At 41.6% G+C, this 22,326-nt stretch overlaps 1 long non-coding RNA gene across 4 annotated transcripts; it reads left to right on the plus strand.

Moving 5' to 3' along the window:
* The first annotated feature begins 1,295 nt into the window (after nucleotides 1–1,295).
* On the plus strand, nucleotides 1,296–19,769 carry LOC309695830. Of its 4 annotated transcripts, none has more exons than XR_014273241.1 (5): nucleotides 1,296–1,961; nucleotides 12,783–16,503; nucleotides 16,619–16,685; nucleotides 17,861–18,107; nucleotides 18,190–19,769. It is a non-coding gene; the product is annotated as an uncharacterized lncRNA (long non-coding RNA). The 4 variants fall into 4 exon arrangements; XR_014273242.1 differs by having other exon boundaries at nucleotides 1,394–1,409; XR_014273243.1 differs by lacking the exon at nucleotides 1,296–1,961 and adding an exon at nucleotides 10,107–10,168.
* Nucleotides 19,770–22,326: the final 2,557 nt, after the last annotated feature.

The raw sequence follows: 22,326 nt of genomic DNA on the forward strand, positions 1-22,326 counted from the left end.
ATAGACAAGTCATAATGAAACGCTTGCTCATTAAATATTTTAAAATTTCTTTTACAGATGATACGCGGTTTACATTTAGGGATTTTAGTGTTCCTACTGGTAGCAACTACACAATGATCACTTAAATCATTACAAAACACGCCTAGAGACAGAAACTTATGAGGGACATTTGTTAGAATTAGGTCAATCAAAGTAGATTTGTCAGGACTCTTTATATTTGGCCTTGTAGGTAGGTTGACCAACTGGCTAAGATTAACAGAGTCACAGAAGGATTTAAATTCATCAGAAGCTATATTCAGCCAGTCCCAGTTCAAGTCTCCGGCCAATAGAAGTTCGTTATATTTTAATTTGGACAGAAGATGCTTTAGAGATAATAAAGTTTCCTTTACAGCAGACGGAGGCCTATAGCACCCAACAACTGTTATAGAAAGAGACTTTACTATTTTAATATCCAAAGCCAAGAATTCCATTTGTTTAGGAATAGATACAGATAAAACAATGGATACTTCATATCTTGATTTAACATAAATTGCTACGCCTCCACCTTTCCTAGGCCTATCTGTGCGATAAAGATTGTATCCCGTTATGTTGATGTCATCATCTGTAATAGATTTGGACAACCAAGTTTCGGAGATAATCACAATATCCGCGTTTGTCGATTTCGCCCAAATTCTCACCAAGTCCATCTTGTGTAATAAGCTGCGTACATTTAGATGAACACATTTTAACCCTGGCTTTAACCCTTCTATAATGTCATTATAGAAGACAAAAAAAATGATATAACTGTTAATATACTCCTACTGTAATGTACGTAAACTCTAAAGTCCCTGAAAAAAGATGAAATGTGTTTTGACATACTAACTGGAAAGGTTTTCTTGAAGACGTTTCACCTCTCATCCGAGAAGCTTCTTCAGTTCTAAGAGCAATTGGTGGAGAGTCCCGGATTTTTTCCCCATTAATTTTCTTTTGCCTTTTCTTTGTTTAATTTGGTTATTTTGTGTTCAGTTTCCGGATATGCCTTAGCCTTTTCGGGTAAGGTAGTTGTTTGCAGTCATTTGATAAGTTAAAATCTCTCTGTGACTGTCTATTTTACCTTTGATGAAATTTTTATAACCATAATGAATGATTGTTTAACTTAAACATAGTGACACCAGTGTGTAAAGTGTAAAAGGTCAAAAAAAGCAACTCATCATGCCCCGATCTAAAGAAACTCAAGAACAGATGAGAAACAAAGTAAGTGACATCTATCTAAAGGCTTATAAAGCCATTTTTAAGGCTTTGGGTCTCCAGCGAACCACAGTGAGCGCTATTATCCACAAATGGATTGCGTTTGGGATCATTACTTTGCGTCCACACTCGTTTCATCTGACTCTTGGTGGCGCTGTCACTTGGTGTTCGCTCGCTCTGCGGTAGAGTATCACTTCCTGTTCCTGCTCAAACACAGTGGTGTTTCTGAGTAGCTTATTTGCGTAGCAATTTAATTAACAACTTTTAAATACATTCTTTTTCATAGTATAATCTTCACGTGCTTCATCCGAAGCACACTTTCTGTGTACTCACTACCTAATTTATAACCAAAGTATTCACTCACTGTCTCTGTACTGTTTCGCTAGCTTAGCTTAGCTCGTAGCCGACTCGTTAGCACCATGGCTACGTCACCTGTCCCTCCTGCACTTTCTTGCTCATTGTGTCAGATGTTTAGTTACTCCTCGGCCTCCTTTAGCAGTAATGATATCTGTAACAAATGTAGCATATTTGCAGCTCTGGAGGCCAGGATTACTGAATTGGAGACTCGGCTTCGCACCCTTCATTCACCCATAGCTAGCCAGGCCCCTGTAGCTGGTGCAGCCGAAGATAGCGTAGGCCCCGCTAGCTGTTCCCCGGCAGACCCCAAGCAGCTGGGGAAAGAGGGCGGCTGGGTGACGGTGAGGAGGAAGCATAGTCCTAAACAGAAGCCCCAGGTACACTACCAACCCGTTCATGTGTCTAACCGTTTTTCCCCACTCGGCAACACACCCGGTAATTGGTGATTCTGTTCTCAGACATGTGAAGCTAGAGACACCGGCAACCATAGTCAATTGTCTTCCAAGGGCCAGAGCAGGCGACATTGAAGGAAATTTAAAACTGCTGGCTAAGGGTAAACGTAAATTCAGTAAGATCATAATTCACGTCGGCAGTAATGACACCCGGTTACGCCAATCGGAGGTCACTAAAATCAATATTGAATCGGTGTGCAACTTTGCCAAAACAATGTCGGACTCTGTAGTTTTCTCTGGTCCCCTCCCCAATCAGACCAGGAGTGACATGTTTAGCCGCATGTTCTCCTTAAATTGCTGTCTGTCTGAGTGGTGTCCCAGAAACGATGTGGGCTTCATAGATAATTGGCAAACCTTCTGGAGGAAACCTGGTCTTGTTAGGAGAGACTGCATCCATCCCACTTTGGATGGAGCAGCTCTCATTTCTAGAAATATGGACAAATTTATTAAACCCCCCAAAATATGACTATCCAGAGTTGGGACCAGGAAGCAGAGTTGCAGTCTTACACGCTTTTCTGCAGCTTCTCTCCTCCTGCTACCCCCCCCCCCCCCCCCCCCCAAAACCCATCTCCATAGAGACTGTGTCAGCTCCCAAACAGACAAAAAACAAACTAAAAACCAGCAACAAACAACTTAAACATAAACAATTACAAAGAAAGAACAATAAAGTATCCACATCTGAACCAAAGAGTAAAACAGTGAAATGTGGATTATTAAATATTAGGTCTCTCTCCTCCAAGTCTCTGTTAGTACATGACTTAATAATTGATCAACAAATTGATTTACTCTGCCTTACAGAAACCTGGTTGCAGCAGGATGATTATGTTAGTTTAAATGAATCAACACCCCCGAGTCATTCTAACTACCAGAAATCTCGAAGCACAGGCCGAGGGGGCGGTGTGGCAGCAATTTTTCACACCAGCCTATTAATTAATGAAAGACCAAGACAGACTTTTAATTCATTTGAAAGCCTGATGCTTAACATTGTCCACCCCAGCTGTGAAACTCAGAAACCAGTCTTACTTGTTATCATCTATCGTCCACCTGGGCCTTACACAGAGTTTCTGTCTGATTTCTCAGACTTTATATCTAATTTAGTTCTGAGCTCAGATAAAATAATTATTGTGGATGATTTTAACATCCATGTAGATGCTAAAAATGACAGCCTCAACATGGCATTTAATCTGTTATTAGACTCAATTGGTTTCTCTCAAAATGTAAAAGAACCCACCCACCACTTTAATCACACTCTAGATCTTGTTTTAACATATGGCATAGAAACTGAACATTTAACAGTGTTTCCTGAAAACCCTCTCCTGTCTGATCATTTCCTGATAACATTTACATTTACAATAATTGATTACACAGCGGTGGAGAGTAGACTTTATCAAAGTAGATGTCTTTCTGAAAGCGCTGTAACTAAGTTTAAGTATATAATCCACCCACTGTTATCATCTTCAATGCCCTGTACCAACATAGAGCAGAGCAGCTACAGTGGGGCAAAAAAGTATTTAGTCAGCCACCGATTGTGCAAGTTCCCCCACTTAAAATGATGACCGAGGTCAGTAATTTGCACCAGAGGTACACTTCAACTGTGAGAGACAGAATGTGAAAAAAAAAATCCATGAATCCACATGGTAGGATTTGTAAAGAATTTATTCGTAAATTAGGGTGGAAAATAAGTATTTGGTCACCTCAAACAAGGAAAATCTCTGGCTCTCACAGACCTGTAACGTCTTCTGTAAGAAGCTTTTCTGTCCCCCACTCGTTACCTGTATGAATGGCACCTGTTTGAACTCATCATCTGTATAAAAGACACCTGTCCACAGCCTCAAACAGTCAGACTCCAAACTCCGCCATGGCCAAGACCAAAGAGCTTTCGAAGGACACCAGGAAAAGTATTGTAGACCTGCACCAGACTGGGAAGAGTGAATCTACAATAGGCAAGCAGCTTGGTGTGAAAAAATCAACTGTGGGAGCAATCATCAGAAAATGGAAGACATACAAGACCACTGATAATATCCCTCGATCTGGGGCTCCACGCAAGATCTCATCCCGTGGGGTCAAAATGATCATGAGAACGGTGAGCAAAGATCCCAGAACCACACGGGGGGACCTGGTGAATGACCTGCAGAGAGCTGGGACCAAAGTAACAAAGGTCACCATCAGTAACACACTACAACGGCAGGGAATCAAATCCCGCAGTGCCAGACGTGTTCCGCTGCTGAAGCCAGTGCATGTCCAGGCCCGTCTGAAGTTTGCCAGAGAGCACATGGATGATACAGCAGAGGATTGGGAGAATGTCATGTGGTCAGATGAAACCAAAGTAGAACTTTTTGGTATAAACTCAACTCGTCGTGTTTGGAGGAAGAAGAATACTGAGTTGCATCCCAAGAACACCATACCTACTGTGAAGCATGGGGGTGGAAACATCATGCTATGGGGCTGTTTTTCTGCCAAGGGGACAGGACGACTGATCTGTGTTAAGGACAGAATGAATGGGGCCATGTATCGTGAGATTTTGAGCCAAAACCTCCTTCCATCAGTGAGAACTTTGAAGATGAAACGAGGCTGGGTCTTCCAACATGACAATGATCCAAAACACACCGCCCGGGCAACAAAGGAGTGGCTCCGTAAGAAGCATTTGAAAGTCCTGGAGTGGCCTAGCCAGTCTCCAGACCTCAACCCCATAGAAAATCTGTGGCGGGAGTTGAAAGTCCGTGTTGCTCGGCGACAGCCCCAAAACATCACTGCTCTCGAGAAGATCTGCATGGAGGAATGGGCCAAAATACCAGCTACTGTGTGTGCAAACCTGGGCCCTGTGCTTCGTACGTCGCTTACTACATCCAAGATCAAATGAAACATCCAAGACCAAACCATCGCGCTAACCGTGAGCGCGCTAATCCGGTTCCCCGAACACACCTGCTGTTGACGATTAGTACAGCTGGATGAAGTAATGTGCGATCACTGGGTGCCGTAAAAGGGGATACGCATCGATAGCAGAAACAGTGATCGGCAACCCTCTGATTGGTCGGCGAAAATGTCGAAGGAGTGCGCTCGGCTCGGTATTTTTCGGCAGCAGAGCAAGAACTCCTGAGTGAGGGATTTCAGGAGTTTCAGAGTTAAATCAGAACGCAAGGGAACACTGCAAAGGCTGCAAAAGCAAGGAGAGAGGGCTGGCAGAAAGTTGCTGACAAATTAAACTCGTAAGTAATTTAATAATAATAATAATAATAATAATATATTGGATTTATATAGCGCTTTTCAAGGCACCCAAAGCGCTTTACAATGCCACTATTCAGTCACTCTCACATTCATACACTGGTGGAGGCAGCTACGGTTGTAGCCACAGCTTCCCTGGGGCAGACTGACAGAAGCGAGGCTGCCATATCGCGCCATCGGCCCCTCTGGCCAACACCAGTAGGCGGTAGGGTAGATTTATTATATTACACTATATTATCCAATATTATATTACATTATATTATATTGTTATATTATATCCTCTTTCACATTAGAGCCACAACAGGACCCACTAGAACATGGGAACAAGTAAAAGTGAAATATAAGAATATTCTATAGAATGGTAATATCTATCACTTATATTGCTTTTCGTCTCTTGGAAAGAGACCCTGAAATAATCTGTTTGTTTGTTCATAACAGCAACCAAGAAAAGGGCAGAGCAAAAAAAGACAGGTGGTGGTCCTGCACCCCCTCGTCAACAAGTTGGTTAAGTAAATAATACCCTCACGGGGAAATCGATATCTCTCAATGAGCACACTGTCGCGCTGAGCTAAAGGATCCTGTCTATCCCGCAATATACGCTGAATTCTGAGGACTCCCCTTATCAATCTTGCACCTTCCGCAATGGGTGGCTCGCGTAAACGGACAGGACATGGCTGCGACAGGCTTCCCAAATCCACCTTGGCTTTTATAGCCGTGGTCTCTCATCTTGATTACACGAAGTAATTTACAATTACTACTCTGAAATATGAATTACATCTGTAATAATCACATACATGTAATAGAATGTTAATAGTACATTTCCCTTTTTTAGGAAATGACCTGTATGTATCTGTGTGACATCAATAAAAGGATCAGGTGCTGCATTATCTTTAGTTACATTGATGTTATTTATTTATGGTGAAACAGTGGTGGAATATCGCTGTTGCTTTCGTATAAATGAAGCGGACATACCTGCGTGGCCGCGATCTAATCCTGTTTACATAAAGTGAACCTGCTCCCGAGCAGGTTTACGCTTACGGCTCTGTTGCTATGACAGCAAGTCCCGGATGAGCTTCGGGGAACCGAACGATCCAGGATCACGCGAAATCGTCAACAATCTAATCCAGCTAACTTACTTAGCGAGGTACGAAGAACAGGCCCCTGGTAAAGACCTATAGTAAACGTTTGACCTCTGTTATTGCCAACAAAGGTTATGTTACAAAGTATTGAGTTGTATTTTTGTTATTGACCAAATACTTATTTTCCACCCTGATTTATGAATAAATTCTTTACAAATCCTACCATGTGAATTCATGGATTTTTTTTTTCACATTCTGTCTCTCACAGTTGAAGTGTACCTCTGGTGCAAATTACTGACCTCTGTCATCATTTTAGGTGGGGGAACTTGCACAATCGGTGGCTGACTAAATACTTTTTTGCCCCACTGTATCTGAACGCTACCCCAACAGAGGTCGATTATCTTGTTAATAATTTCACCTCCTCACTACGTACGACTCTGGATACTGTAGCTCCTGTGAAAACTAAGGTCTCTAATCAGAAGTACCTGACTCCGTAGTATAATTCTCAAACACGTACCCTAAAGCAGATGACTCATAATCTGGAGAGGAAATGGCGTGTCACAAATTTAGAGGATCATCATTTAGCCTGGAGAAATAGTTTGCTGCTTTATAAGAAAGCCCTCCTCAAAGCCAGAACATCTTACTATTCATCACTGATTGAAGAAAATAAGAACAACCCCAGGTTTCTCTTCAGCACTGTAGCCAGGCTGACAAAAAGTTAGAGCTCTTTTGAGCCAACAATCCCTTTAACGTTAACTAGTAATGACTTCATGAACTTCTTCACAAATAAAATTTTTATCATTAGAGAAAAAATTACCAGTAATCATCCCACAGATGTAATATTATCTACAGCTACTCTTAGTACCATTGATGTTAAGTTAGACTCTTTTTCTCTAATTGATCTTTCTGAGTTAACTTCAATAATTACTTCCTCCAAGCCATCAACGTGTCTTTTAGACCCCATTCCTACAAAACTGCTTAAAGAAGTCCTGCTAAGATAAGATAAGATAGAACTTTATTAATCCCTCGGGTGGGTTCCTCTGGGAAATTCGATTTCCAAAAAAAGCACAGCACCGACAGAAGTTACAGAGTTACAGAATATTATATATATATATATATATATATATATATATATATATATACACACACACACACACACACACACACACACACACACACACACACACACATATATATAAATACAGAGACAAATATAAATAAAATATACGAAGGGGATAAATAGAATAAATAGGAATAAAAATAAAAATACAAGTGAATTGCACATTTCAAGTATTGAGGTCTATTGCACTGTTGACTATTTACAAAAAGTATTGCACAAGGTATTGTACAGTGAGGTGAAGAGGCACTACAGCTTAGTTGTTCCCCCCTCCTTTGTCCTCCTGTTTCCCCTCCCTCTCCCCTCTAGAGAGGAGTTAAACAGTTTGATGGCGTGTGGGACAAAGGAGTTTTTAAGTCTGTTAGTTCTTGTCTTGGGGAGAAGCAACCTGTCACTGAACAGACTCTTCTGATTGTTTATGGCCGTGTGCAGAGGATGCCCAGCATTGTTCATAATGTCCATCAGTTTCTTTAATGTCCTTTTCTCTGCCACTGTCATCAGAGTGTCCAGCTTCATGCCGACCACAGAGCTAGCCTTCCTGATCAGTTTCTCCAGCCTGCTAGAGCTAGAGCTGCTACTGCTAGAGCTGGGCGATAGAACGATAACGATATGTATCGCGATATAACTTTTACTCGATAGAGAAATGAAACTATCGCGATAGACCTCGCCGCTCTTGTCCTCTTTTTTTTTTTTTTTTTTTTTTTTAAAAAGGTCAGCCAATCCAAATTAAGTAGCGCAGAGCCGAACCAATCACAGCCGCAGTGTCACGTCGCGTGACTTGTTACGTACAGCACAAGTGCCAAGCCGCACATGTGTATTTGTTTGGGAAGCAGCCAGCCACCGTACCGCCCGGGTAATGGAGGAAATGAGTGTGCCGACTAGAAAAATCAACCGAGCGTGACCGAAGGTTACCGAAGAGAAAACAGATGATGGTTCCAATGCCGGAGAGATTGTCGAACGGAAGAGCCAAAGAAGTTCCGTAGTGTGAAGGTATTTCGGCTATTTCAAGTCTGACAAAAAACAGAGTAGCGTGCACTGTAAATTGTGCCGAAAGCAAGTCTGGAAATACAATAAACTGGTGCATGCGTCACACTGTGCGCCACGTTATTGTTTCGGTGAAATGAATTTCTACAATACTGTTAATTCTACTCTCTGCAGTGTTTAAATGCTTACATATACACACAGTTACTGTCCCTCCACATATACGACTCGGTTCCGCTTCTATGCCCCAGCTTTGTTTACTTTTCCCCACCGAGGCTTCTAGACTTCTGATTGGCCAACATTTCTGCACGGTTAGGAATCTAGCTCCACCTGCTGCTTTGGCATGTTCATAGCAGCGTTTTCCTTCATTTCTGCCTTTATGTGTGGACGGGATTATTTTTTAAAACGGAAACGGAAAATCTCCGTTTTCAAAAGTACCTGTGTACGTGTGGACGTAGCCTCAGTCTCTGACTGGAAGCGCTAATTCGTCATTCGGCTTTTGTCAGACTAAAGTAACTGTTAAAACTGTTTGAAAAGCTAAGCTATACAACAAGGAGAGATTGAGAATTTCCTTTTAGTTCTCAGTTTATTTGATATTGACAAACGTTAGTCAGTTTTGTCTGTTCTTCTGTAAAAACAAACTAAGATTTATTTTTAGAATTAATATTTTGTTTCTAAGTGGAATTGACAATTTAGTAGTCTGTTTCGTTTGTTCTATTTTGAAACCTAAACGCTTTAGCGGCTGCCTTTTGTGTAGTTTGCAATATTTGCCTTTATTTATCTGAAAAAGTCTCATGTTCCTTAAGTACATCTACCCTGTTGAACTTCATCCATCCATTCACGTCCGCTTAATGGATGAACTTATTATGGGAAATAAATATTTAAATAAAAACAAGCTGCTGATTATTTCACATTTTACTTGTGAGCAACGGCACATTTAAATCTTACAAATATAGTTATTTGGCTTATATCGTGATAGATATCGTTATCGCCTGAAATGAAAAAAACATATCGTGATATGAAAAAATCTCATATCGGCCAGCTCTAAGTCCTGCCATTAATTAATTCTTCGATCTTAAATATGATCAACTATGTACCACAGGCCTTCAAGCTAGCTGTAGTTAAACCTTTACTCAAAAAGCCATCTCTACACCCAGCAGTCTTAGCTAATTATAGGCCAATCTCCCAGAGGTGTGGACTCGAGTCACATGACTTGGACTCGAGTCAGACTCGAGTCATTAATTTTATGACTTTAGACTTGACTTGAAAAAATGTTCTAAGACTTGTGACTTGACTTGGACTTTTACACCAATGACTTGGGACTTGAATTGGACTTGAACCGGTTTACTTGAAAAGACTTGATATTTTACCCCAAATATAAAATTTAACATGCATATTATATAGAGATTGAAAATGTGACGTCATTCACGGGTAGAACCGCAAAGGATTCTGGGAACTCATGGCAAGCGGTACTAGCGCACGCAGGCTTTCAATTAAAATCAGTTATACAGCGATAAAAAGAAACACAAAAATGTCAAGAAGCTGTTGTATTATTAACTGCAATAGCCGGTCGCATGACAGCCACGGGAAGCCGACAGGTAAAGAGATCGGTTGTTATCGGATTACGTCGTTGAAGAGAAATTGTTCGAGCCATGTTTCCGAAGTAACAAAGGCGACTGGATTGCAGCCATTCAAAGACCAATTATAACGTCCCAGAACACTCCAGCTCACAGGTTAGTCTGCTCCAAGCATTTCCACAGAGGTCAGTCTGCTGTTGTAGTTAATGCGTCATTTTTCTTAACATAATTGGTGATATAGGTTACAAGCAAGTCTGGTGCTGAACAGAAATTGTCGCGCTATGCTCCTTTATTTATTGTGTTTATTGTGCATAAATAGTGAATTGTCCTGACACAATATTGCGTTTCGCTTCTGTTATTATGGTACATTGACAAAAACATATACTTTTATTCACAGGATAAAACAGTTGTTTTGTATCACTAATTGTCCAGTACGATTACAGCATACAATATTATTGTCACTGCTACATTTCTGTGATGCTACCAGAAATTATTTCCACTGCTAATTAATTACCCTTGAGCTCAAAGGTCCTATTAATAAATGGTTAACGAATGTGTATTTATGACGACGATTTGTGAGACTGGTAAACTTATGATCCGTACGATGGTCTTTACTTTCTACACAGTGCATTTCAAGGTCCTGTACCCATCCGTCGGTAAACTGTACCTGGGCTTGTTGCAGTGACCGGAAGTTACTAAACTTCACTCCAAGAAGTGTATAATTATAAATATGCATATAAATATGCTACGATGAGATAGCTGACTTCATCTAACTAGCAAATGTTGTCCAGGCTACGTTGGTGATGCAGTTTTTTTTAAAATATGTATGATATTTTTGTCATGCGATTTTAAAGCCGGTCCTGCAACCGCATCCAAGAATAACATGCAGCTTATCTCAGAACTGTCGGTGAAAATTATTCTTGGAGCTAGGTTTAATTGAGCTGCATTTTAAAGAGGTGCAATTTCACAATTTGTGTATATTTTCTAAGTTCACTATTTTGTCATGTGTTGAGAAAAACACAGATTTAAAAATTACATGGTCTAACATTTACATTTAGCATATAACTGCAACATGCTTTTTTTCGTTTTTTTTTTAAAGACTCGAAAGGACTTGAAATTCAAAATTTCAGACTTGTGACTTTACTTGGACTTTTACACCAGTGACTTGAGACTCGACTCTGACTTGCGTGACATTACTTGAGACTTGACTTCAGACTTGAGGATAAAGACTCGAGACTTACTTGAGACTTGCAAAACAATGACTTGGTCCCACCTCTGCAATCTCCAACCTTCCTTTCAAATAAAAAATCCTTGAAAGAGTAGTTGTCAAACAGCTAACAGATCATCTGCAGAGGAATGGTTTATTTGAAGAGTTTCAGTCAGGTTTCAGAGCTCATCACAGCACAGAAACAGCTTTAGTGAAGGTTACAAATGATCTTCTTATGGCCTCTGACAGTGGACTCATCTCTGTGCTTGTCCTGCTAGAAATGCAGCATTCGATACTGTCGACCATAATATCCCATCAGAGCGATTAGAACATGCTGTAGGTATTACAGGTACTGCACTGCAGTGGTTTGTATCATATCTATCTAATAGACTCCAGTTTGTGCATGTAAATGGAGAGTCCTCTTCACACACTGAGGTTAATTATGGAGTTCCACAGGGTTCAGTGCTAGGACCAATTCTGTTTACATTATACATGCTTCCCGTAGGCAGTATCATTAGAAGACATAGCATACATTTTCACTGCTATGCAGATGACACCCAACTCTATCTGTCCATGAAGCCAGATAACACACACCAATTAGTTAAACTGCAGGAATGTCTTAAAGACAAAGACCTGGATGGCCGCTAACTTTCTGCTTCTTAATTCAGATAAAACTGAGGTTATTGTACTCGGCCCTGAAAAGCCTAGAAATATGGTATCTAACCAGATTCTTACTCTGGATGACATTACCTTGGCCTCCAGTAACGCTGTGAGGAACCTTGGAGTCATTTTTGACCAGGATATGTCCTTCAATGCACATATTAAACAAATATGTAAGACTGCGTTCTTCCATTTGCGCAACATCTCTAAAATTAGAAATATCCTGTCTCAGAGTGACGCTGAAAAACTAGTTCATGCATTTATTACTCCCAGGCTGGACTACTGTAATTCATTATTATCACGATGTCCAAAAAACTCACTGAAAAGCCTTCAGCTAATCCAAAATGCTGCAGCAAGAGTACTGACAGGGACTAGAAAGAGAGAGCATATTTCTCCTGTTTTGGCTTCCCTTCATTGGCTTCCTGTTAAATCCAGAATTGAATTCAAAATCCTGCTCCTCACATACAAGGTCTTAAATAACCAAGCCCCATCTTATCTTAATGACCTTGTAGTACCATATCACCCTGTTAGAGCACTTCACTCTCGCTCTGCAGGCCTACTTGTTGTTCCTAGAGTATTTAAAAGTAGAATGGGAGGGAGAGCCTTCAGTTTTCAGGCCCCTCTTCTGTGGAACCAGCTTCCAGTTTGGATTCGGGAGACAGACACTATCTCTACTTTTAAGATTAGGCTTAAAACTTTCCTTTTTGCTAAAGCATATAGTTAGGGCTGGGCCAGGTGACCCTGAATCCTCCCTTAGTTATGCTGCAATAGACATAGGTTGCCGGGGGATTCCCATGATGCATTGAGTTTTTCCTTTCCAGTCACCTTTCTCACTCACTATGTATTAACAGACCTCTCTGCATTGAATCATATCTGTTATTAACCTCTGTCTCTCTTCCACAGCATGTTTTTTATCCTGTCTTCCTTCTCTCACCCCAACCGGTCGCAGCAGATGGCCCCGCCCCTCCCTGAGCCTGGTTCTGCCGGAGGTTTCTTCCTGTTAAAAGGGAGTTTTTCCTTCCCACTGTTGCCAAAGTGCTTGCTCATAGGGGGTCATATGATTGTTGGGTTTTTCTCTGTATCTATGAAGCGCCTTGAGGCGACTTATGTTGTGATTTGGCGCTATATAAATAAAATTGAATTGAATTGAATCTGCATCATCCTTGTAGATGGAAGCAAATTTTTTTTTATCAAGAATGTCTCGGTACATTTTTCCATCCATCCTTCCTTCTATTATATGACAGCCCAGCTCCATGATTTGTGTCAAAGTAACTCAGGATAAAACACAGAAAAACATGAAGGAGATGTTCCTGGCCTGGGTTTTTATAGCAGATAACATTAAAAATATCCTGCAGTATATCAAAAACTGAAGAAAACCAATCACCATATTAACATTACCTGATGCTGCTGAAGTGAAGCAGAGTAAAGCAAAACCTGCAGTTTTAGAATCTAGCGCAAAAAATACGTAAATAAAGAGCGCGAACCCCACACATCAGAATCAGCGAGCTGTCGACTTTCAGCCCCGACCGCGTTTCCGTGTACATGCTGTCGGGTAAGAAAGCCGACATCTCACAGATTCTGATGCGTCGGGTCTGCGCTCTGTGTCTACGTCTTTGTGCAGAACCCGTGTACCTGCTCTCATTTACTGTTTTAGCTGTTTGGTGGTTGTCAAAATTTTGTGAGGTTTAACCTGAGATTCTGGCATTTTGGGCAACATAAATTTATATTTAAAAATCGATTCAGGATTTTAATGAATCGATATCACGTTATCCAAGCTAGAATCGATTTTAATCATAACCCACCCTTAATAGACAGACTGTTCCTCCTAAATCAGTCTTAGTAGGTAATGTTAAAAATAATTTTATCATTCAAGTGTTTTCAGTGTAGGAGAAAGTACTCAGGGCCTTCAAGTTAAACACTATGAAAGGCAGTAACAAGTTTAATATTCAGAAACCTAAAGTATGTATCAGCAGCAGAATGGACCTAAAAACAAATGTCCATGTTTTAGTTATATGAAACTGAGTATTTTGGATTAGCGGTACTGCTGTGTTTGTTGTATCATATTGCTGTAATTGTTTATATGCGCTATATATTTTGAGGTAAGTTTATCTATAGTGTCACATGATATTGTGACACTGTAGGCAATCGGGGTGATCGTGGCTCAAGAGTTGGGAGTTTGCCTTGTAATCGGAAGGTTGCCGGTTTGAGCCCCGTCTTGGACAGTCTTGGTCGTTGTGTCCTTGGGCAAGACACTTCACCCGTTGCCTACTGGTGGTGGTCAGAGGGCCCGGTGGCGCCAGTGTCCGGCAGCCTCGCCTCTGTCAGTGCGCTTCGGTGGCTGTGGCTGCAATGTAGCTTGCCATCACCAGTATGTGAATGACTGGTTGTGTAAAGCGCTTTGGGGTCGTTAGGGACTAGAAAAGCACTATACAAATACAGGCCATTTACCATTTATTCTATAAGGATGTTATGTGTTTGTGTACTTTCTGCCCAGTTTGACCCATTTAGCAGAAGTCAGCCTGTTTAAGGCTCTGATATCTATTCTGTATCACAGCTTGTAAATTTTCTTTTTACACATATATGTAAGCATTGAGCCAAATTTAGTAGTGCCAAAATATTAAAAGAACAATATTTGTCTCTTATATATATTCACACTGAAAAAGATACTTGTCTTTGAGTGAACATTTAAGGTGATAGGAAATATAAATAACAACTTGAATCTTTACTGAAGCTCAGTATTTGACACAGAGTTCAAGTTGCATCATTTTCCAAAGAGGTTCCTGCTTTATCTACAGCGTGAGTGTTGTCATGGTCTTTCTTGTCTATTGGAGTTCTGGGCTCCTCATTGAATCTCAGGTTTTTAGGGAGGTCAACTTGAATAATCGTGACATTCTTGGTATTATCAACATTATTATTATTATTGTTGTTATATCAGAAGAATGTTGTACTATGTTGTTTACGCTGTCTGTTGTTTTCTGTGAAATACCAGCTGGCACTTCCATGTTGGGGTCAACTGTGTTAGAGGTCTGTGTAAGTTCAGGAGATGTCTGTCTTCTTTGAGGTCACTGCTTTTATGCTATTTTCTGTGATGTTGAACATTTCCATTGTTTTCTTCTGAGTGTCGTCACGGTCTTTTTTGTCTGTTGGAGTTCGGCGGTGATCGACCTTTTGGCTTTGCCTTAACCACTTTCCCCTTTTTCCTAGGCACTGGTGGTAGTGCTTTATCTCGAGGCAGTGTCAGCAACTGGTACAGGGGTTTTGCCACTTTTGAAAAGTTTGGGATGTAGTGGAGCATGGTAGTTTATCTCTGAGAGCTTGTACAGGAGCTATTTCTGCTGGGTCCATGATATAACCCTCTTCGGACACCATCCGACCCAGGAAACGTACCTTTCTCTTGAAAATGTCACATTTCTGTGGGTTGAGTTTGACACCATGGTTTTGGTATCTCTGTCCAATTTAACTGGAGGGTCCCACTGAGGTGGCTTATGGCAGGAGGAGGGTGTGTTTATAACCTCATTCACCTGTATAGGAGGTTGTGAAGAAATCTGCTCCACCAAGTCTTGTGTCTTTTCAGGGGTAATGGAGTACACTGCTTTTATTTCTTCCAGATGTACTAGAACAGTGTGAGGAATTAAGTTGACATTCCGCTTGTTGGTATTAGCAATCGCGACTGGGATGTACACTGACCTGCCCTCCGTTATTGTGACCAGTCCCTCTTGAATGACAAGACCCTCAGGCAACTGTGATGGTTCATTTGGGACAAACAACAGACTCTGTCCTGAAAACTGGGCTCCAATGTGTGCACGGACATATGTGGTAGTAATGTGTTCAGCAGCCAGACATAGTCCCCTCTTTCCTGCTGGTAGTTTGCCCACACTTTGGATTTGGTCTGGTAATTGCAATAGTTTTAGCACTGATTTAGCAGTGTTTAATGACAGGATCTGGCTGATTTTTCTAACATTTGCTTGCTCCATTTACTCACAACTTCCTCTATTGCATTAAATCCAATAATGGGCAGTTGTGCAACACTAGGGTCACTGCAAACAAGCATTGGATTTGGCCTGTATTTGTATAGCGCTTTACTAGTCCCTAAGGACCCCCAAAGCGCTTTACACATCCAGTCATCCACCCATTCACACACACATTCACACACTGGTGATGGCAAGCCACATTGTAGCCACAGCCACCATGGGGCGCACTGACAGAGGCGAGGCTGCCGGACACTGGCGCCACCGGGCCCTCTGACCACCACCAGTAGGCAACGGGTGAAGTGTCTTGCCCAAGGACACAACGACCGAGACTGTCCAAGCCGGGGCTCGAACCGGCAACCTTCCGATTACAAGGCGAACTCCAACTCGCCTTGTCGTGGATCGTGGCTCCAACTCTTGAGCCACGATCGCTCACCACACTTCACAGAGATTTTGCTGGCAAGGATGGAGAGTCTCAGTTTAATTCTTTCTGAAGGTAACATCCCTCCCTCCCTCCCCTCCATTTTCAGGGTTACAGTCCAAAAAGAATTCTGTCTCTATCCACCCATCACATGGGATTTCACCACCATTAGCCGCTAAAACTACTAGAGTTTCTGTTCTCAAAAGCTCAGCAAGTGGCCTGACAGTGCTGTGTGGTAGGTGCTGTTTTCACCACTCATTGCTAATAAGACTTGAAAATAAGAACCTAAAACCAACAAATCTCAGTAAAAGAACAGTAAAAAACAAAAGTCTCACCGTCTGTGTCTGCAGAGCATCAAACCTAAGAATCCTTAAAGATCTACATCGGCATCCGCAAGAAGCTGAAGGCTCCAACCAGGTAACACACACACATCTCGTTTGCTATCCTTGTGGGGACATCCCATTGACATAATGCTTTCCCTAGCTGCTTACCCTAACCATCAAAAATGAATGACTAACACTGACCCTACACCTAAATGTAACCCTCACACAAAAAACACATTTTGAGTGTGAAAAATGCCTTCAACAGTTTTTTTTTTTTTTTTTAATTTTACTCGACCATAACAACCTCAAAAAGATGGTGTCCAAACAGATCCTTACTCTAAATGGTGTTACCTTGGCCTCCAGCAGTCCTGTGAGGAGTCTTGGAGTCATTTATAACCAGGATTTGTCCTTTAGTGATCACATTAGACAAATATGTAGGACTTCTTTCTTTCATATATGCAATATCACCAAAATTAAGAACATCCTCTCAAAGTGGAAACTGAAATATTGGTTCACGCATTTTCTACTTCCAGGATAGACTGTTGGAATTCATTATTGTCAGGTGTTCTTAAAGCTCATTGAAAAGCCTTTAGCTGATCCAAATTTTGCAGAATATAACAGACGAGCTCCCAGTTTGGATTTAGGAACACTCTCTCCGCTTTTACTATTAGACTTCTGTTTTTAATAAAGCTTGTAGTTGGTGTTGTGTAGGTGTCAGGTGACAGGTGACAGTGAACCAAACCATGTTAGGAATGTTTCCACCCACATTTGGTTGAGACAGATTGCTGCCCTACTCTAATCCTGCTTCTGTTTGATGCATCTTCCTTCTGTCATAAAGTGTTCCACATGGGGGTTCATGCAATCACTGAGGTCTCTCTAATACTGTAAGGCCTTTACTTTGAGATAATAAGGCAACGTTTAGATGTTTAGATAGATGAAATAAAGATGAGGCCTGCGGTGCCTATTAGGTGTGGAAGGAGAAAGATGCATCTACAGTATAGTTACCTGTGACTTCAAGTTGGACTTGAACTGGGACTGGTTCTTCTTCATTTTGACTTCAGACCTGAGACATAAACATCAGCCTGAACTGTGACTCACCTGTACTGAATATTTGGTACCTGATTTGGGCCGTGGTCCTCTTCAGTCATCGGGTTTTTATTTAGAGCTTGTTGGTCTGTGTTTGTCCTGTAAATGACCACCATCAGTTTCTTTACGCGCTTCAACATCCAGGCGTGTGACTTCTTTTAATCCTTCTCTCTCACTTCTCAGCTCCTCCCACCCTCAGCACTCCCTCTGGGCCTCTGAGCCCCTTCGTTCCCCTCCCATTGCTCAATGCAGCTGATCAGGTACCCCTCGCAGATGGCAGGGAATCACCGTCACTGTTTGAGAGTTGTAGCTGGAGGGTGAAGGCTCACAGCGCGTCCATCATAGAGACATGGTGTCTCAGTCCTCAGACTGGAGAGACCACCTGCAGCAGGAGAAAGAGATGCTGATGGAGGAGGTCAAAGCTAAGAAGGTGATCAGTCGTTCGGTAATCATAAAACTTTATTGATCCCTGCTGCCACAGAAAATAGTCACAAACACACCGCCTGCTGCAGGAGCCGGTGTGGATCCTCCACAAAGCGCTGGAGGCGGCTTAGCTGGAGAAGTGAGTCTGCGCCGAGTTTTTGGCAGAGGAGGAACGTCTGGAGCTGCTGCAACACCGCGAGTGACAGGTGGCCGACCTGTGGGGTGGCTGGACGAGGCCAAGATGGAGGTGGAGGCGGTGAGGAAGAGTCTGGCTGAGAAGGCCACGCAGGTCACTGAGCTGCAGCAGAACATCAGGATGCTGATGGAGAAGAACAACGCCAAGCAGGAGGTGAGGACAAACCAGAGGTCGCTGTCAGACTGACCTCTGGTTTGTCATGTTAAAGTAACCTGCTCACGTTTGTTTCCATGACTGAAAGTTTCCCTGAGATCTGGGGCTGTTCCTGGAGCTGCTGCTGACTCCGGAAAAAACTGAGCATGGGTGGATGTTGAGACAGAGGGCCTCTCCCGTGCATTCAACACTCCATCTAAATGACCAGCCCAGATGATGGATGTGTCATGTTATTCAGTGGAAAACTGAGAATCGTAGCCAAAAGAAAAAAGTGGAATACTTGAGGAAGATCACGGAGCAAAAGGCTCATTGAGTGAGAGCAGTGGGCAGGTTGGTGTTCTGCACCATTTAGTTAGGTCTCTTCAGAGGTGTTTAAAAAAATTTTTTTCTAAGGTTTTCAGTAGTTTCCATCCATGAGTGATTTGAATTAAAACTGTGAAGAAATCCTCCAATATGTGTCACAAATCTTCATTTAAATGTCCTATGATTTACCATGAAATTGAGACAGTACTGATCCAGTGGCATTGGCTCCACACAGTGGAGAGTTGTAGTAATGTCTAGAAAGTTCATTGACTCAGAAATAAACACACATTGAACACCAGCCCAAAGACACTTTGCTCAGGGACTCCATGCTGTCCTCAGTCCATTCATGAACTCCTCTTGGTCTGCATGCCGTCTGCAGCCAGAAGTGAAACCTTTGCCCTGCCAGCAGGATCTCCTGCAGTGAAACCTGCAGGATCTGCACAGCAGCCTACAGCTTATGTGCAAACTTCAATAAAAAATCTTGGAAGAGACACATCTTTCCAATCCTCTGCAGGCTCCTACCTGCTGCTGGAGGAGGGAGAGCAATTTGACCTGACCATGGACACTCAGCGCATTTCTCCATAGGAGCTGTCAGGCAGGAAACTGGGGGGGGGGGAAGAAAAAAAAGAATGCTGCTTCTATAGGTGGCAGGAGTTCAGGCAGCAGTTTGATCTGCCAGAAGGCTCAAATTCCGAACACATCACCTGCTAACTGGATTCAGGTGGGAAGTTCCACATCCAGGCATCCAAAGTCTGTGTGAGGGAGGCTGAGACAGAAGTGAGTATGAAAAGGAGCTTTAGGGACTTTTTATGTTCAGTTACATTGGACTATTAATTTGAAAAACAATTTCACAGAGTTTATTTTGTTTAATGTTAAAATGGGCAAATTTCATCTATCATACTGTCCATTTCGCCTGTTTCAGATTTGAAGAAATTTTCCTGTCTTAAGATTTTTTTTAACCTAACATTTCAATAATGGGAAGACTGACCAGAGTGGAGAAACTGAGAAAAGGTGACTTTATTTTACATGTTAAGTCTTATTATAATAAAATAATAAAACATTTTAATTATGTTATTTTACTTTGAAGTCCATCTTTTTCTTGGTATTATAATGAGAAGGCAAAACCCTGTATCACAGCTTTAATGATGAAAGCTGAAACTACCTTAAAATATTCCTCTCGTGAGAGGAATAAAAGCTTTGATGGTGACTTGTCAACAAGATGAAGTGCTTATGTTTTAGTCTCCACAGCTCACGCTCAGTTTAGTGTTTGGACATCTTCTGGGTAATTACACATTGTCTTAATACGATTATTCAAGCATAAGTGGAAAGGAAAACACACATTAGATTTAGTAACGGCACACATTTACAATGTAAATTACATGTTGTTCAGCAAATGACACGTTTGTTTTTTAACAACAGCAGTTATTTTCTGCAGTGAAAGAAGAAATAAGGAAAAAAAAACATTAAAGTAATCGTGTGAGTGACACATAAGGTGCTTTATTGACCCCCTATTATTAAAGTAACACTACACAACTTTTAAAAGTAGAAAACTGCCCTTTTTCCCTATAATTCTACACTTAACAACCAATGATGTAAAAGTATGTTTCTGGACATTTCTGTTGAAGATTTGAGTTGTTAATTTTTAGATTCAGAGCCCATATTTTGTTCTTTCTAGAAGCCCATTTGACAGTGATTACAATGTTAAGCTGTCTTTGGATCGGGCAGTTTATCCCTTTCTGCCTGATCAGCGAGAGCCTTCTGCCTTCCCTTCCAGTACAGTCTTAGCTGTATGCTTCAGATCATTGGGGACCTTCACTTCAGTCTCATGCTGGTGCACTCTGGACCAGATTTCCTTCTCTGTAACATGTAATAATCCTCCCTTTGAGGTCATTGCTTAGAGGCATCTACATTATGTCATACTGCTCCAGCACGCTTTTTTCAGGGACAGTACTGTCAGGTAATGAGCTGTACCTGCAGTTTGTCAAACGAGTTGCTTGGAGTTCTCACCAAAGGGCTTAATTTATGTCTTATTACACCAGACAGTCTCTTATTCTAGTGCTCTCAAATGCTGTTTGGTGGGCAATCACACCTATTACTCAGAGCTGCTTTACCATTAAGGCCTCTGTGCAAAAGCTAAGCTTTGTTAGAGTGACTGTTTGGTTGCACGCACACACACACACACACACACACACACACACACACACACACAGAGCTTAGTGTCTTTCTAAACTATGTCCAATTAATCCAGTTTACCCCGGTTGGAATCCAATCAAGGTTTAGACACATGGCAATGCAGGCAGGAGACATCTGACCCCAATTTTTCAGGTGCTACAGCACCGAAATGATCTTAGTGCTTTTGTAAATGACAGATTTCACCTGTAACAGTTATATTAACTTGAAACTGCTTTTATTCAGATGATGGAAATCAGTAAACAAAGCAAACACACTGTGTGACCTGTGGATGCAGACCACCCTCAGACACAGACATCCAGATCAAAGCGTCTTTGTCCTCCTCTCCTTCTGCTCCTCGTTGCTTCCTTCAGGGGGTCACCACCACGCATCTTCCTTAGCATAATTTCTTCTGGCACCCTGCTAAGTAAGAGCTCCAGTGGTGGATGTTGTTAATCTGAGCCCAGCATGGAAGTCTCATTTGTGATGATCTGCATATTTGATTTGGCAAAGATTTTAAAACTCGCTGATGCAACCTTTCTCATTTATCTGGGTTTGGGATTAGCATTTGGAGTACAGTGGCTTGTGGTTTCAATGTGGCTCTACAACAGGGGTAGGCAACTCCAGGCCTCAAGTGACTCCTCAGCATTTCTGAAGTTCTCCAGAAGCCTGGTAATGAACTAATCATTTGATTCAGGTGTGTTAACCCAGGGTGCGATCTAAAACCTGCAGGACACAGGCACGCGAGGCCTGGAGTTGCCTACCCCTGCTCTACAACTTCACATATATTAGGTAAGACAAACACCAGAAAAACCAAAGCTTTCAAAAATGGAAAGAAATTAATAAAAGTTAAATTGTGAAAAAACCAAAAACCATGAAAAACATTTTTTGGGACTTTTTGGGACTAAAATCACAGAAATCCCACAGATCAATTACATGCCTCCCTCCCGTCTGGTTATTTGAGCTGGCAGTTATCAAAGTGACCTCTAGTGATAGCTTTTCATGTAGGTAGTTTTGAGTGTTTTTAATTTTTAGGTTTTTAGACGAGCTGAATGGAATTTGTGCCACTCAGAGCGTTCCAAATTAATAATCTCTTTTCAGAATTTGTGCCTAGTACAATGGAACTGAAGAGATAATCCACAGAATTAATTGTATGCATTTTCTATGGGAATATTTTCAACAGTCCACTACAAATCAATTGCCTGTAATGAGTGCAAATTGCCAAATGGGTATTAGTTGTTCCATCCACGTGCTAACCAAGCTGAAGCATTTCCTCGTGGCTTGCGAGATCAGCTTTTTAGCAGACGGCCTGGCTTTTTTACAGAAGTGTCCTTGAGCAAGACACTTAATCCCACATGCTGCCTGATTTTTTTCACCCCAACCAGAGGGCAAAACATACTTTGAT

Source organism: Aulonocara stuartgranti (genome assembly GCF_965226115.1).
Source record: "Aulonocara stuartgranti genome assembly, chromosome: 19".
Taxonomy (NCBI): domain Eukaryota; kingdom Metazoa; phylum Chordata; class Actinopteri; order Cichliformes; family Cichlidae; genus Aulonocara; species Aulonocara stuartgranti.